The sequence below is a fragment of the Bactrocera neohumeralis genome, chromosome 4 (genome assembly GCF_024586455.1).
Source record: "Bactrocera neohumeralis isolate Rockhampton chromosome 4, APGP_CSIRO_Bneo_wtdbg2-racon-allhic-juicebox.fasta_v2, whole genome shotgun sequence".
NCBI lineage: Eukaryota > Metazoa > Arthropoda > Insecta > Diptera > Tephritidae > Bactrocera > Bactrocera neohumeralis.
Window position 1 is genome coordinate 58,034,421 of NC_065921.1, and position 6,000 is coordinate 58,040,420.

The following is a 6,000-nucleotide window of genomic DNA, read 5'->3' on the forward strand; positions in this document are numbered from 1 at the left end:
TGCCTGGTAGCACTTCGTTTACAGATTGCTCATTACAAATTCTGAGCTTACAGTCTGCTTCTTCAAATTTTAGTATATTTGCTAAACATTGATCCTTCTCTTTAATTAAATTTTTCTCCAAATTATCCTTAATTTCTACATTGTACATATTATTATCTTCATCTACTATTACATCGTATTTGTCTAAAATTAATGATTTATTGTTTATATTGGGAAGGGGTTCAATTTTGATTTGGGATAGGATGCTGTTCGAATATTGAGGTATGAGGACAGTTATAATGATTGTGTTATCCTGGAAAAGTACTGCTGTTTTTATGTGGCTATAGCTTTCGAAATCGGTAATGAGATTTAGTTCTGTAGATGTCAGTATATCTGTTGGTATTATGCCTAATTTGCTTGAAAAAATTATCTGTCCAATGTCGTCCACGTGATTGCGTAAAAGTGATATATCGTTGTTAACCTGGTAGGTGTGTTTAATGAATTGAATGCCGTCTTCCAAAGTCTTAATCCTATTCTGCGCTGTTTCTTTAAGTTGGTTTATGTAATTACTGACAATAATTTGCTGCTTATTTATATGGTTCGTAACATTGCTTATTTGTCCGGAAATGAGGTTGCTAAAGTATAATAAATTATTAATATTTTATGCATCTGTTCTTTCGCTTTTATTCAATTGTGTAAGTGCGTCGCTAATTTCTTTTTCGTCGTCGCTGTCCATGGTAATTAGGTATGGGTGTGGCTTGTAATTGCGGCTTTAATGGGTGGCGATCGTACTTGTTCTCCTTACAAGTGACGCATTTTTTTATTATCTTGTTTATTTTATTCGCCATACTTGGAAAATAGAATTTTTCTAAAACTTGTATCTTATTCTACCTGCAATTTCTATGCGCTCTCTTATGTTCTTTTATAATAATATTTTCTTGCTCTTCTTCGTTTGTTATGTCTTCCACTTGGAACTGCGAAAACCTAATTTTATATTTGTCAAAATGTAAGGGGTAAATTTCTTGAATCTTGCCCATAATGTGCTCCTCCGTTTTGATGAAGTTTATTTCGGACGGATTTATATATCTTTTTAAAATAGAAATCAAATTTTGTTCGCAGTAATCAGGTTCGGTTACTATATGACGATGGTAGGTAGGAAATATGATTTTAAATTGATATGTCGATGTTACATCCTTATTTAAAACTATTTGGTTTTTAAACGCGTTAATGGGTGCTTCTATGCAGTATATTAAATTGTGGGATGAGCTGTCATCCGAATTTGTCGCTATTGATAGCGTATGCAAATCTGATTCTTGGTGTGGAATTCTTGACAGTGCGTCGGCCACGACGTTTGTTCTACCTGGTTTATAGTGCATTTCATAACTGTATTCCTCTAGTATTGCTTTCCAGCGTTTCATTTTGCTATTAGCATTCTTGTTGCTTAACGCATAAGTTAATGGTTGGTGATCGGTGAATATTTTTACTCTGGCCGATCCATACAGATAATTACGAAATGAATTTAATGCCCAAATGATGGCTAACATTTCTTTTTCGTTTGCGGCATAGTGCTCTTCCGCTTTGCTTAATGTCCTAGATAAAAATGCTATTGGTCTATCTGACTGAGACAATACTGCGCCTATGGCGAAGTTGGACGCATCCGTGGTCAGCTCAAATTCTTTGCTGTAATCCGGATACGTGATGAATGATATCCTCTGAGGTGAGGGAATTTTTTATTTTCATGAAAGCTTCTGTCGCTTCCTTATTCAAATTTATTTTTATGTGAGTAGATTTATTCTTTGACGTACGACCGTCTTCCCCTCTTAAAAGAGATGTTAGGGGTTTTGCAAGTTTAGCGTAATCTCTAATAAAACGCCGGTAGTACCCTGACATGCCGAGGAAGCTGCGAAGTTGTTTTAAATTTTGTGGTGGTGGAAAGTTGAAAATGGCTTCAGCTTTTTTTGGTTTGGCTCTTATGCCAACCGGTGTGATTACATACCCTAAGAATTCTACTACTTTTTTGAAAAATTTACATTTTCCTAAGTGCGCTTTCATATTAGCGTTTTCTAATGTTTCAAACACTTTATATATATGTTTGAAGTGTTCCTCCTCTGTTTTGCTAAAAATAATTATATCGTCGATATACACGTAGCAACATTTCCCTACGTGTTCTCTTAATATATCATCTAATGCGCGTTGAAAAATAGATGGCGCATTTTTTAGGCCCAATGGTAGTCGAGTAAATTCGTACTTCCCATTGTTGATAGAAAAAGCAGTTTTTTCTATATCAGATTTTTTTAGTGGAATCTGGTGAAAACCACTTTTTAGGTCGAGAACGGAGAAGAAATTGCTATTACCTAGTTGAGAGATTACTTCTGTAATTTCGGAATGGGGTATCTGTCCGCGATCGTTACTTTGTTTAATTTCCTATAATCAATGACCATACGGTATTGTTCATTTCCTGCCTCGTCTGGCTTCTTTGGTACAATCCACACTGGGGAGTTGTACGGAGATCTAGATGGTCTAATTATACCATCGCTTAAAAGCTTTTCTACTTGAGATTCCACTTCCTGTTTCAATGCTGCAGGATATGGATAGAACTTTGTATAAACAGGATAATCGGATGTTGTCCGAATCTGTCCGACAACTTTTGTTGTATAGGTTAGCTTTTCGTCGGGTTCGGAAAAAAGCTTTAGGTATTTATTTACGATGTTTTCCATCGTGTGCATTTTTGATTTTTTCAGAAGTTCCTCATCTACATTAATTGCGTTCACTCGCTGTGAGGTAAAGCTGTTTGAGGTGAACAAAGCCGTTGGGGTAAATGCGTTTTAAGCTGAGATGAAAGCCTAAAATTGATGCCTTTGTGAAACATTTGAAATTCCTTCTTGGAGGTAAGGGTCTGATTCTGGTTTTTAGTATCAGAGATAGAAAGAAACTGCCGACCAATGTGGTCATTTGATATCCCACCGGCCACACCTAGTATTCCTAATAGTCTGGGTAAATCCCCATTATTTATTCCCTCTTATAAAAGTATCTAATGCTTTGTCCCTATATGCTTGCGTCGCATGCGCCATTTGTGCCCATATCGTAATATAAGACAACCTAATTTATTTAGTATCAGGATTGTTGAAGATTCTGGCTAGCATACACCTGCTGGTGAAATAAAAAACGCATAAAACATGTTCTATTTTCCTGGACCAGTGGTGTTTGAAGATAATTTCATTTAAATGTTGACAAGTCGCGCTTGTCACCGTAGTGCATAATTAGACATTTAGAAATTGATTTGTAATCAAGTGGCTTCAAATATGCTTCAATGCCGCATCGGTCCATTTCCTTGAGATGAATTATTCCGAAGTATTACAGCTGTTAAATTCCATCTTTGTTAATACTTCAAGTTGTCCCCTTTTGAGGTTCATATCATCGCTAAAACTCGATCTACGCTTTTTTTCCACGAGTTGAATTCTCCTGGATTGCCATTATTGGGGTTCGCCATTTGTGTACTTTTAATATTCTTAGTAATATAATGATATATTGATATTCTTAATATAATATCTAAATGGTTATTATAGGCTGCTACCATCTTGTTAAAGAACCGATGAGATTCTGTTGTCGCTGCTACCACCGATAGTATTATTCCTATTAACTGCTGTATACGGATATCTCCACTTGCTTTGAGCTGCAATTCGCTTGTTAAATATCTGCCTTGATTTTTTTCCCTTGCCTGCAAGATATATGCGTTTGATTTTTGCTTCCACGAAATTTTATTTGCAATAAATTTAATTTACACTTTGGCGTATTTCGTTGCACGCACACACGTATATTTTCATCAATATTTAATTCACGCACACCGCTTACTGCCTTTTTCAGCCGTAATTAATTGGTCGCTTTTTATTTTTATTTATTTTTTTATTGTATTTTATTAATTTGTGTTTTGTATTGTTTTTGTAGTTTGTTAATAAAAATGTTTTTTTTTTATTATTATTTTTTATTAAAGATGAAATAATTTGTATCCCTGAACTTGCGTGTATTTTACACTTAGCGAGTTGCAAGTCACCACACTCTTCAATTTGTAATTCTAAGTTTTTTTTCCTAACTCTTTGCAGATTTAGTTTCTTAAGCGGTCTTTCGATATTTTTTTAGTTTTCACACATCATTAAGTTTTTATTATTGTTTTGTTCGTTCTTTCACTTGTGCACGCCTTTCTTCAGTTGTTTGGTATTTGTTACACGTGTGGTTTTTAGTTTTGCTTTAAATTTTATTAATTATGTCTCCGCGTTTTTATCTTAATTAACAGATTACACTTTGTGTGTCTTTTGTTTTTCACTTATTTAAACACTCGCGAATAGAGTTGGCTAGCAACTATTGCTTCCCGTTTGCTTTACGCTACTAGGGGGCCTTTATTCCTCTATTATTTATAGCTTTTTAGCTCAGGCCGATTAATCTTTTGGTTAATTGAAAATAAAAAATATAATTTTCACTAGCTGCATTCGGGCAGCGCTACCGCGTATATCTTTATTAAGGTTTTACAAACTGAAGTTAGCTTAACCGAATTACAATATTTATACTTAATTCTAACTTTAATAATTATAAATTGCGTGATTCGCTTCCACAGAATCTTATGCTGCACAACAGGTAGTGCTGACGCTGACCATGCACTTTCTGGTGCATTTCGGTCACACGTGCCGGAAGTTGTAAGTCAATACTTGAGTAACAAATGTTGTGTTAACTTATATTTGCACGGCCCGTTAGCTGCAGCTATTTCGAACACTCCGTTATTGCTGGTTGGCCCCACTGTTTGGCATGCTGTGCTCGTTCGTGTTGTTCTTGTAATTGAAAATTGTGAAATCGAATTCGAAATGCATTCGCCAAAACGAAATGAAATTCTTCGCAAAGAAAATTGCCGAGACGTCGAATGATAAGTGAATTTAGAAAACATTGAATGTGGCAACAACAACAACTAAAACAATAACAATGACATCCACAACAATAACGATTTCCACAACAACAACATCATTGCAAAAACAACAAGTAATTATAAAAGTAACAACGATCTACATTGACGACAGCAAGCCAGCGCAATAACAACAACAAGTGCCAACAACGGCGGCAGCCATAAGAGCTTGGCAAATACTAGCTGCTGGCAAAAACAAGACGAGCAGACAGAAAAAAGCACAAACATCGCTTGGCAAAATAATAGCAACAAGCACACACACAATAACTACAACTATAATAGCAGGAGCAACACCAAAGGCATTACGATAGCCAGCAATCCAATTGCACGACAAAACAATACGGAAACGAACGAAAATCATACGAGTGCGCGCAGCGATGATTGAATCAAGGAATTACATTGCGATTTCGTAAGTCCTGCGGCCGGGTTGGTGGAGATAACCGACCTGCCGAGGTCTGAGCTAAAAGAAATTTCAGCTATCTAGTGTTGTAGAAGCAGGTTAGAACTAAATACTAGTAACCGATTACCCAACCTTGTTTGCATACAATGACTTGATTTTAATCGGTCAGTTGCCATACAAGCTTTGATTGTTAGATATTGGCAGATCCGACAAATGAACAGCTTCTTGAGAACAAACGGACGTTTGCAAAATTTCAGATTGACATCTCAAAACTGAGAGGTATATATTGAGAAATTATAGATTTAGCCTCTGCAAACCGTAGGTAGCCACTGATATTAAGAATGTGGACAAATACTTTAATAGACTTCAAAGAAATCGCGTTTTGCTGGCATATGATAATAAGTTCTGCGACTTCAGCAGAATTCCTCTAAGCTTATGGAGCCGCAGAAAAGTTCTCACTTAATTTCTTCTAAATCTGAAAATTTTGCATTAAGAGCAAGAAGATTCTCCGTAACAAGATCAACAACTGTCAAATTCTTTATTTACTTCATAATCTTACTGGTATTTGGAGAGCCACAAGCCATTCGCACGGGACATTTTCACGGCTGAATGTGTAGGCTCAGCTACACCCAACTCAGCATTTGCAAACCTGTTAAAAATTAACTATTTATGG